Source organism: Siniperca chuatsi, linkage group LG13 (genome assembly GCF_020085105.1).
Source record: "Siniperca chuatsi isolate FFG_IHB_CAS linkage group LG13, ASM2008510v1, whole genome shotgun sequence".
Lineage (NCBI taxonomy): Eukaryota > Metazoa > Chordata > Actinopteri > Centrarchiformes > Sinipercidae > Siniperca > Siniperca chuatsi.
Genome location: NC_058054.1, coordinates 23,604,539 through 23,617,168, shown reverse-complemented (window position 1 = coordinate 23,617,168; position 12,630 = coordinate 23,604,539).

The window sequence follows — 12,630 nt, the reverse complement described above, 5'->3', positions numbered from 1 at the left end:
ACTAATATAGAAAAAGTCAGCAGTGACTTGAGATGTAAGAACAATAAAGCGAAATCACAATTTTTCACTAACCTAGCACCTAAGTGCTTTTGTTGCCTAAACCTAACCACAGACAGGAGTCTGGACATGAACCCTGGATTCTGGTGTCACAGTCGTGCACCATCCTCCATGACCACCTCCCTGTGACTCCAGCGTGGTACATAAATGTAGTGTTTCATTAACTCAAATAAACGTTGTCTCTGAACATAATCCAGGCATCGATTCCAATTGTCACTACAACGTAATTATGAAAACAATTTTATAGTATACAAACGTGATTTCTAGGAGACAAGGTTGTGATTACGCACAAACGAAGCCAAGCCAAATGAAACACTATTATATAATGCAATCTGTTGTCACTGTATTATCACCCCAAAAATTCAAAATCCATTTTGAATTCATGCTGCTGTTCCAGGATCTTGATTTGTATTAGGTAGTCTCTGATAACAAAGCAGAGAAGAAGAGAGCTCAGTCCTCCAATCTCTTCCATAAACAGGCACTCTGTCATCAATATTGTAGAGGAATCCATACTGCAGGACTAGAAGACTAATTAGAGCCAGCTCTAAATTATTTAACTCCCTCTGATTTTATTGATTTGTCAGTTCAGAGCTGCGACTCAGAGCTGTAAAATTGACTCTGCTGAAAGAGACATGCTCGTCTGCTGGTTTATGGCTGTCAGCACATAGACAGGGACAGACAATGATGTACTAATACAGCTGCTACACACATGCAGACACACAGAACAAACAGAAGGAGACAGAAAACAGCCATACATGTGGACAAAAGCACACATGCTAATGAAAAGGCAGGACTCAGTGGATAATAGCGAAACCATTACAGAAGTTGCAGCATTAACCGGCTTAATTAACAGTACTGCAATTAAACACTCCCATGTACTCAGCACACACCCAACAACACACACACAAACTCGTAAACTAATTACGTATCTCTCAATTAACACAGATCTCCATGTGGAGTGCATGGAGCCCCAGGGATCCAGTTAGCCACCTGTTACTAATATCTCAACTCAAGCATGATAACATCAGTACACACACACACACACACACACACACACACACAGACACACTCATTCCTGAATACTGGCCTTCAATCAAAAGCACAAACAACAATAAACACCAGCACACTTTGAACAGGCCTGTCTCGTCTGGCTTGTTGGATGTTTGCTAAATTGGTTAAATGCCTAATTGGTTAATTGCAGAGGGATTATGTTCAGATGACTGGGAATCAATTGACCTGGCATGCACATTAGCACGTATGATTGACAGAAGAGGGAAATGATCTCATAGGTTGTGAAGCAAATCAGGAGCAGCGATTAACCAGTCAGTGCAGATGTCAATTGATCTTGCAGGCCTGGAGGTGAGCAGGAGTTTATGACAGTAATTGTCAAATAAATGTTATTAATAGAACGCCTTGATCTGCTCTCGACTGATATATAGAGTATTTTTTTATGTTTTGATGTATGCATTGATTTTGAAATGCTGCTTGGAAATACGGCCCTTGTTAATGTATTCAGAAAGGAAAGGAAAGGAAAAGAAAGGGATGTTATATTTCTCTTTACAAAATGTATCCCTTTTGTTTGATGTCTTGCCCCAGTATCCTGTTCCAACAGGAATTCCATCACATTAAGAAAGTGATGATAACATTTCAAGGGACCTTCAAAACAAGTTCCTGGATTTTGTTTTCCAGAATGTACAGATTTCGCACAATCGGTACATATATGCTACACATATATATAGTGTATGTGTGTAGCCAAGCACCATCAATGTAAACACAGATTCTGCCTCCCCTCATCCCGCCGGAGTCTTGTGCTCCTTCAGCTTGGAACACGATCCACCCGTTGAGTGCTCGATCTGGGTCTCTGCAAAGATGTGGGCACAGCAGCCTCAGATCTCCTGTTGCTTGGCCAGCCTGAGTCCCATTTTGTCCAGACCCGACATTAGCCAGGAGCAGCCTTAAGTCCAAACTGGGCCAGCTTGGCTCCTATCCCGGCTCTTCCTCTCCTCCCGGGGCGATCACACAGCACCCGCTGTGGTGTCTGGTCCGGTTGATCTGGCTGGTTGGATTGTCTCAAGGTCCGCTGATCTTTAATCCATCCAATCTTTAATCCCGGCTTCCTTTTCCAATGAATAGGTAATATGTGTTCAATAAGCAGGAAAAAAATAAGGCAACAGATAAAAACAAAAATGTAGCAGAGTTTGAAGGTGCTATAGCCTACAGGCCGCAGCATCTACATGCGCAGCCGTTGCCGTAGTCAAAATCTCCTGATCCATTCAATTTGAACAATTTTGGCTTAGTTCTTTAAATCAAATTCAATCAGACATCATTCAATGATGTTTCAACAATAAAGCCGGAAAAAAATAACAATTTAAAACAAAAATGTGGCAAGTTTGAAGGAGCTACAATCCGCTGCATTTACATGCACAGTCGTTGCCATAGCAAGCAGTATTACCATTAACAGGCACGTCTGAGAGCAGTATATAAAGGAAAAATGTCTCTGCAAGTGTGTGCAGCTGTGCACGTGCACACTTGCAGAGATCAAACTGTGATCTACTAGTTGTGGTCTAATGTATGACATACAGACATACAGACAGACAGACAGACAGACAGACAGACAGACAAAAACCAAGAAAGAAAGAAAGAAAGAAACAAACAAACAAACAAAAAAACAAAGAGAATGAAATATAGATAAATATAAGCTTTTGTTGTAGTCTAGTGCTAATACAGTGGTACGAAAAAGTGTTTGAACCCTTCCTGATTTCTTTGTCACACTTAAATGTTTCAGAACATCAAACAAATTTAAATATTAGTCAAAGAGTGAAAAAGTGATTGCCTCACCTGTTAAAACATAGCTTAACTGTGTTTTTTCACACCTGAGTTCAATTTCTCTAGCCACACCCAGGCCTGATTACTGCCACACCTGTTCTCAATCAAGAAATCACTTAAATAGGACCTGCCTGACAAAGTGAAGTAGACCAAAAGATCTTCAAAAGCTAGACATCATGCTGAAATCCAAAGAAATTCAGGAACAAATGAGAAAGAAAGTAATTGAGATCTGTCAGTCTGGAAAAGGTTATAAAGACATTTCTAAAGCTTTGGGACTCCAGTGAACCACAGTGAGAACCATTATCCACGAATGGCGAAAACATGGAACAGTGGTGAACCTTCCCAGGAGTGGCCGGCCAACCAAAATTACCCCAAGAGCACAGCGACAACTCATCCAAGAGGTCACAAAAGACCCCACAATAACATCCAAAGAACTGCAGGCCTCACTTGCCTAAGTTAAGGTCAGTGTTCATGACTCCACCATAAGAAAGAGACTGGGCAAAAATGGCCTGCATGGCAGAGTTCCAAGACGAAAACCACTGCTGAGCTAAAAGAACATTAAGGCTCATCTCATTTTTGCCAGAAAACATCTTGATGCTCCCCAAGACTTTTGGGAAAATACTCTGTGGACTAACAAGACAAATGTTGAACTTTTTGGAAGGTGTGTGTCCCATTACATCTGGCGTAAAAGTCACACCGCATTTCAGAAAAAGAACATCATACCAACAGTAAAATACGGTGGTCGTAGTGTGATGGTCTGGGACTGTTTTGCTGCTTCAGGACCTGGAAGACTTGCTGTGATAAATGGAACCATGAATTCTGCTGTCTACCAAAAACTCCTGAAGGAGAATGTCTGGCCATCTAATCGTGACCTCAAGCTGTAGCAAACTTGGGTTCTGCAGCAGGACAATGATCCAAAACACACCAGCAAGTCCATCTCTGAATGGCTGAAGAAGAACAAAATGAAGACTTTGGAGTGGCCTAGTCAAAGTCCTATTGTTCGCTCTATATCATGGTATTTGTCATGGTATTGGATTTCTACAGGACTGCATACCCCACCAAGTCTTTTAGTTGCTTAACCCTACCCATACTTTACTAATCACTTGTTTGCCATAACCACAATTTTACCCTCTAACCTTAACCACACCATAGTGGCTATATGCAGATATTCTAGAAAGCATCGGACGTAAATAAAAAAAACAGTCATTGAACTCAACCCGGGTTTTTTTCAGAATCCAATATCAACGTTCTTGTCTGGTGATAGAAATCAGTTGTATTGTGTCCTTGGTGGTTGAGGAGGAGAGAAAATAAACTCGGATAATGTCATCTCTTATTGGGCTTGGAGACAAAATTTTCAGTTCACAAACTGGAAGTCTGGCCGTTGAAATATGCAGACACTTATCAGGCAGGGATGGTCTACTGAAAAAATGCAATTGAGACCATACTAGAGGTTAAAAGACAAAACATACACAGCATAAAGAAACACACTGCAAATATAAAAAATGTAAGGAAATGCTGCAATTCATACTCAACATGACAGATTTAAGATACAAAACAATAGACGTTTCTGAGACTGATTAACAAATGAAACATACAATCAGATTATTAAAACAAAAATATCTTAAACATCTTTAGCTAATTTTCCAGAATTACTGACCATTAGTCGACTTCCGAAAATTGTTGTACGCATTTCTGTTTGCGGTTGTGTTTTCTGTGTTTGCAGAGCATTTCTGTATCCTACATATTTGTTGTCAAATTGGTGAATGTGTTTCTTAACTTGCTTGCGGTCTAATGCTTGCTTGTACAATGCAGAGATCTCTTGGCCACCCTAAGTAGTTAGCAAAGCTTTACCGGTTGAATATTAACTAAATTAAAATCTGATAATCCTTACTTACATAACATTGTGACATGTTCAATATTTTCAAGTTGGACACTAATTTGCCTAAATTCTGAACTTTCCAATGCTATATGCAATGTGTACAGTAGCAGGTATCAGAAATCCTTTAATGACACAGAACCATGGCCCCTGACAAATTCAGCAGCCAACACAACAACAGCAGATGCTTCAGATGTAGGAGCAGTCAATCCATCACTCTCCAATCATTTATCAAGCTCTCTCACTCTCCTTGTTTACTCTCCTCTCTCTGTCTTTCTCTCTCCCTCTCTCTTCATTTATCAAACTCGCCAAACCAAAAGAAAACCAACGGACCCTGAGGAACACCTGGCCTGCAGTGACATCAACCATCACACACACAAACACACACACACACACACAATGAAAAAACATCCCAACAACAAAAAAATTCAATTTCTAACCCCTGTGTCAATCAGCAGCAAAGAGATGTGACTATTTTTCATGTAGAAGAAAGTGTGGCAGCTCTGCAGATGCTATAATGTGTGTGTGTGTGTGTGTGTGTGTGTGTGTCAGGGCTGACTGGACACAGATTAGAGGTGGCGTTACAGGCCACTCCCTCATTGAGCAACAGCCAGAGTGTGACTGCTGTCCCTCTCTATTACTCTCTCTCCCTGCTTAGCCCACTGCAACAGCCATTTCTTTCTTTCATCTCCACTTTCTCCATCCTTCGTCACCTTCTTTCTTCTTTGTTGTGTCTATGTATCCATGCCCGTTCTGCCATCCGTCCATCTATCCATCTCTTTCTTCTACCCCATTTCTCAATCTGTCCAAGGCTCAAAGCTGGCCAAAACAATAGATGGATTGGACTAAGCTGAATGGATCTGAAAAAAACCACAGATACAAATTTTATTTTATGCTATGAGGAGAAGTTGCTGGAGCTAAATGTCAGCTTTGCTCATGAGGTGAAATCCAAGTTCTGGGTACTGTCACAGAATGCTAGCAGTGTTTTCGGTCATGACAGGTCAAACAAATACTACAACAATAATTTTTCTACAGCCAAGTCCATAGATTTGGTTTCAAAAGTTGGGGGACGCATTGAAGTCAGACGTGTCTTTTTAGGAGAATAATAACTGTAACAATGAGATAGGCAGCATGTATGTCACCTGAGAGGTGACAAAAAGTCTGCAAAGCATTTGCTGCTTCTTATGAAGCCTAATTATTCTGAGCGCATGGTAGTGAAGGCGACCCAGATGAGTGTATGAACATGTTGATCATCAAGAGTTTAGTGAGTAAATCAAACTGAAACTGTAAAAGTGGAGGAGGACAGAAATAGTATTAGAAAAGCGAAGGGGACATGTCCCATGTCCTCTCTATCTCCAATGGATATTATGCCTTTGACTACTGCATCTGCAATGACAGCTGTTAACAACTGTTAATTAACCAAAGGAAACCATTGTAATGTGTATGTTGGACATAGAATGATGTATAATATCTGATAAATCTCGCTAAATGAGAATTAGCTAAATAAAAATGTATACCAGGGAATATCACATTGTTTAAAATTTTTTTGGAGGCCCTACTTGGCAAAAGAGTGCAGGGAAATAATAGTTAGTGTTGTAGTTTTTGTGCCATAGTTCTGTTTATGGCTGTAAAGTAACTTATAACGATGGAAACAACATTAAAACGATCTCTCTGGGATTGAATGTGAACTAAACTTGCATTACCCATTGGTTAATGAACATGCTCATGATGGAAAGCAACTCACTGACTCTACCAATCAATTCACATATTCAGATACTATTGGTAGTCTTTTCAAATCCAAACAACAAGGACATATCAAACTGTGTATGCATCTGTGCTGCATATGTTAAGATATGCATGTGTGCTCTCACAGACGCACCTAAGTTTGCATGTATGTCTCAAACATGCGTCTCTTTCTGTCAATAAATGTGTGTGTGAGTGTGTGTTTGTGTGTGTGTGTGTGTGTGTGTGTGTGTGTGAGTGTGAGGGGACGTATCCAGTGGCAGTCCCATGAAGAATGAAGTCACCTGGCTTTCCCCTGTCTTTGAAGGTCAAGGAGACCCACTTGCATATTCATGGCCGAGCGCGTGTTTGGGTGTGTGTGTTTGTGTGTGTGTGTATTCATGCGCGTCCACGTGTGAGTGTGTGCTGGGATCGATGGCTTTTAATTGTTTTTTCCTGAGCTGTGGAAGGAAGTGCCAGCAGTTATTGATTGGATGGAGGGATGGGAGAAGAGAGGGAGGGAGTGGATAGGAAGACAGAGAGAGTACAAAAGAGGAAGACGGAGAGAGAGAGACAGTGTGGCAGACAAGAAGGAAATGTGACAAGACAGGGTGGCGACATGGAACATAGAATCAGTCTACAGGGTGAATGAGGGGGGGAGGTGGGTGTGTGTGTATAGGAGAAAGGGGGTTGATGGGTGCCATGTGTGCGCGTGTAAGTGTTTGCATGGTTGTATGCGTGTTAGTGTGTCCTTGTATGTGTGTGTGTGTAGGGGGCTGGGGGAATGTCACAGGGTGTCTGATCTGGATGCTACACACACATTGCGCACCACACTCACTAGGTGCATTATTGAGTCAGGTTTGGTGTGTGTGGATATGTGTGTGATTCCTTCAACTGGTTCACATCACTGGCACCCAACAGGCCCCACATTTGTTATTCTTTGTTATATTTTTTACAATTAATACAAAAGTGTTAAATATTACAATTTGAATGAAGGTATGATTTTAAAATGTGTTATATCAACAAGAAAATGCAGACTGTTTATGGCAGGTGGACAAGACAAAATAATAGGATATGTTTATTTATACTGTATGTACAAACAAAAATAATAATATACTGTCTATAATAATTAGAATTAACCTGCCTGTGCTTTTTGTGTATTCGCTGTCCTAATGAGAAACACTTCTTTGGGTACTTTTTAAGCCCTGTAATGATCTTTTTTTGGGATTTAAATAAAGACACTTTGTTTTGCAGTATTTTCTTGTAGTCCAAGAATTGGTGAAAGTCGGAGTAAAATTAATTTTTTCATGTAATTTTTGTTATTGGGAGCTATTATTGTAATGAATGTTGAGGCAACTTAGATAAACATTTGTTTTCCTTGTTGTTTGCTTTCATGTCACGTGCCTAAACTTGCAGCTATTAGTTTCTAGTGTTACGAAAGAGAGAAAAAGAAAGAAAACAAGCAGGCCCATGAGCTACAGGGCAAGATGAAATTGGAGTCAATGGTGTTGGTCAACCCTGACACCCAGTGTTAGCTAAGTCTTGTTTGGATGAAATGTGTGTGTATCTGTATTGTGTGTGTGTGTGTGTGTGTGTGTGCATTTTTGTGTGTTGGCAAGTGTGTTTGGACTAGAAGTAACAAGCTTTATTCCCTAACAATGTTCCACCATGCCCTCATTACATACAGGTTAAAGTGGCACCGTCTAGACAGCTAAAGAGTGCGCGCACACACACACACACACACACACACACACACACACACACACACACACACACACACACACAAACACACACTTACACAAAGGTGAGAGTGGACTGTGGCCCGGTTTCACTACTGGCCAGGCCACAAGCCCGCAATCATAGAATAGTGAGTGGGAGAGATTGAGATGATGTGTGTGTGTGTGTGTGTGTGTGTGTGTGTGTGTGTGTGTGTGTGTGTGTGTGTTTGTTTCTTCATTGCATTTAATAGGATCTAAACACCATGACTGACCAGCAGTCAAAAAGGAGAAAGAGCTAAACATGATGACAGTTGTTGTAGCTTACATTGTAGCGATTGCTGTTGTTGTTAATGCTGCCTTTGCACTAAGCAGCTCTGTTTGCTTTTGTTTTTGATATTGTTGTTTGGTCTGATAGCCATTGTTGTTTTTCTAGTTGTTGTTTATTTTTGTTTTTTGCTGTTATTGTTGTTGTCATTTGCATTTCTATTCTGCAGTTATGCTTGTTGTTGTAATTGTTAAAGCTGTTAATGTTGTTGTACCTGCAGTTGTGTGGTGTCACTGTTATTGTTATAGAGCTGCTGTGTCTGCTTCTGCTGTTGGTGTCTTTAATGTTGTGTCTTTGTTTTTGTTGCTGCTGATTGTTGTAGATGGTGTCATTTTTACTTTATTGTTGCTTTTGATTGCTTTAATGTCTCTCACATTGGCATTTTTGGGGTTTACAAACCACCACACAGTTCATTTTCAGGATGAAACAGGTGCAGTTCTTTAACAATCCACATAGTGGATAACATACTGGTTATCGTAGTTAAAGTGACAGTTTTTTTCTTTGTCCAAGGCTGTGTCCCAAATCACCCTTATTCACTCATTCACTACTCCCTACATAGTGCACCCAACAGTGCACTCTATAGTCAGCAGTAAATTGACAATTCGGACACTTGTGAATTATGATCATTTTGGGTCATCACTGACAGGTATGGTGTCACATGATTGTACCTTTCACGTCTATAATATGTGACGTAACGCTTTATTTTACAGTTTCATAAATTCCCATTTTCCTTGTAACTTTCCTAGGAAGAACTAATTTGGCAATATTTCTAAGTAGAGACAGTGATCAATGGTTAGACTTCCAATTAATTAAATCTAATCAAATGCTTAACTAGCCTAACCAAGAGTCTATTAGTCAGTGATTTCAGACACAGCCCAAGTGTCCAAGGACATGCGAGCCAGTCCAGGTGCACTCACACTCACACACAGGGTCCCCACAGTATTTTCTCACCCTCAAAGAACTGTTTCTTATTCTCCCTCCATTGCACCATGGTCTCTCTATCTCTGAGTCTGTCTCTCACCCACTGTCGGCCTTGCTCCTTGCCCAAAAACCTCCATTCCAAAAGATGTGATAATCAGCGTCTACTGAAGCATGGCAGAAAAACATTTAAGTGAAGAGAAGGTGGGGTGGTAGTGGTGGAAACAGGGATTGGGGGGTGAAGTAGTGTTGGGTTGGGGGGTGAATTGGCTTTGCTCTGCTCCGCCACACTGTCAAATCTGCCTTGTACTCACACACAAACACACACATACACACACAAAGATTCTCTAATAGATTCTCGTCTTGACACTCAATTCCGTGGCGAGACGATCCCGCTTTATCCCTCCCTGCATCAAATATTTAAACACTTGTATTAGTGGCTGTGTCATCCCCTCAAACACCCGCAGCTTAGGACACCAATCTCCTCTCCTCCTCCCTCTCTCTTCTTCTTATTTCTTTTCTGTCTCTCCTCCCCATGCTCTCACTCTCTTTCCTCATCTTCCGCAATTCCACCCCTAATATCCACAATGTTATCACCTGCTTGCCTCCCTCCACCATCCCATCATTTTATATTTTCAATACTTCAGTCTTTTTCTTTTCGTATGAAGGAGTGTGATAGAGGGAGGGATATAGAGGAGGGGGTATGTTTTTTTTTTTTTGCTCCCCTGTTCTTTTCAGGTTTTTGTCGTGGACCGAGAGCCCTTTTCAATCTTAAGAGGCGAAGCTCTACAGATTGCAAAAAGGAGAGAGGGAGATGGAATGGAGAAACTGGAATAAAGGAGGGAGGGGGAAGGAGAAGGTGGAGAGCGCAAAAGAGAGAGAGAGAGAGAGGGGAAGGGAGTGGGGATCGGTGGCGGCGGCTGTGCGCTTGAATGATGCCTTTCAAGAGGAGCAGTCTAGCTTGTCAAATCGCCGGCTGCGAAATGAATTGGCATATCTGTTGGGCTCGCCGCGGAGGTGTCGCACCACGCCGTTTCATATTCCTCGATAAGGCCAAATAACGCAATTGTCAGAGAGACAGAGAGAGTGTGACAGAGAATGAGAGAGTGGAGCCAGTTAGAAGAGAGTGGCGGAGGGGGGAGGAGAGACAGACTGACTGAAACTGGCAACAATGGAGTGTGTATGATAGACAGAAAGAGCTTTTACCCCTGATATTCTGCCCGTCTGTCTGTCTGTGCAAGCAGGCTAATGCAAACCTTTTAAAACTACTCAACACATGAATCTGCTGGCTTAAATCTGATTGCTTGCCATTGAAGTTTTCCACCTTGAAGCTAAAGGGGCAAACACCATGACCTACCTATTTTTGCAAGATTATTATAGGCCATATCTGCTTTAGATAGAACACAATAAAAATAGTAAGAATGATGAGAGAAGGAGAAGGCAAGCGATAAAGGTCACAAGCTAGACTTGAACTGCACAATGGCATAAGTAAACCCACCTTGGCCTCCACAGCCACTGTAGGGGCCCCATAGCTCAGATATTATCCACTCAACTCTCTTTCTCCCACTGAGACTTTGATTCACTTCCACAGTGCAAACCGACATCATTTGTCCTGCATGTTTTTGTCAAATCAGGACCTGAATATCTTGCAGATATCACTTAATAACTGTTCCTAAAGCTGCTCAAAAGGGACACTTCACCAATGTTACACATGGAGATCAGTATACTTGTCATGGGGAGGACTACGTGTAACCCTTGTGGTGTCATTAGCGTTATCTTGACCTGGGTTTGGACGCTTGGAGAATTGTAATAAAAAGGCATAACAAAATGGGGGTATGGGGTTTTGAGATGTGGGCATTTACCAGGCAGGTAGTGTCTAGGGAAGAGAAGCTAAAAAAGGCAAAATATTAAATTTGACCTATGGCACATACTGTGGTTGTGCACACTCACAGTTTTTCTGTGCAATGAGGGATTTTGAGTGCAATAACTTTCAGTTTTACCTCCCAAAAAAGTGATTTAGATAATCTGGCTAGTTGTCTTGTTTACAACTTGTCTGATCATGTGACAGCTTGTGTTCTTTTCCCCATCGGACCCTGTTGTAGCAATGTTGTCACATTCCCTGATCTCAGCAATGTGCCTACAGTGTTTTCATAACTGATAGAAATGATGGCCAAATATACAAAAATAGGATCCAAGTTGAAATAAACCAAATTGTAACAAACCAGAGTTATTCTGGGAGAAGAGTTCGTAGTGTCTACAGTTTTGTATTTTCTACCAGACCTGTAGAACTTCTAGTGCCTACAGTTGAGTGTGGTGGGGGGATTGTGCAATGTGTCACTTTGTGGTTCAGTGTTGTGTTGTCCAACAGTAGACTACAGTTTGGTTTGGGTCTGACGAACTGAGACTCGTTTGTTCAGTAGCACCGAGTCCAACAGGGGAGAGTGGGAGAGTATTGTTAAGGGATACCACTGTCTCCAGAGCTTGTGATGAGGGGTGTGAGGAGACATACAGTAACATACACACACACACATATATACAGAGTGCAGTGTTGGGTTAGAGTCTGGTAGTGGTTCAGCATGTGACAAACTCTGAGGAGGGTTGTTTGAAGCTGTAGTCCAGTTGGAAGAAGAGGAGGAATGGACAGACTTGTCTTGAATTAATACTGCAGGTTTTCTTGTGTGTGTGTGTGTGTGTGTGTGTGTGTGTGTGTGTGTGTGTGTGTGTTTGGGGACCACAAAGGTGACGGCAGATAGAGGCTTCCCAGGTTCATGGTTACTAAGAAATATGCAAGAGAAACAAGAAATGCTGTCAGACTCTGGCAGTGTCTTGTACATGAATACCTAGTGTACACACAGTCTCTCACAAACACACACACACACACACACACACGTAAAGTATCCCCTTGTTATTGTGGTGTTTAAATAAGTAATGTTTATACATATTTATACATAATTCTAACACTTTTCAGATAGAGATTAATAAATAAAAAACTATATGCAATAATATGTTATTTGGTGAATTCTTTACCAGAAGATTTAGCACCTATATCCTATATTTTATATGTCATTTCAATAAATCACACATTTCAAAACAACTGTATAATTAGAAATAATAATAATTATAACTGATATTTTAATTCATTGAAAAAGTGGGGCAAAAAAATGGAGGCCCGCAATTAAGAATTATTT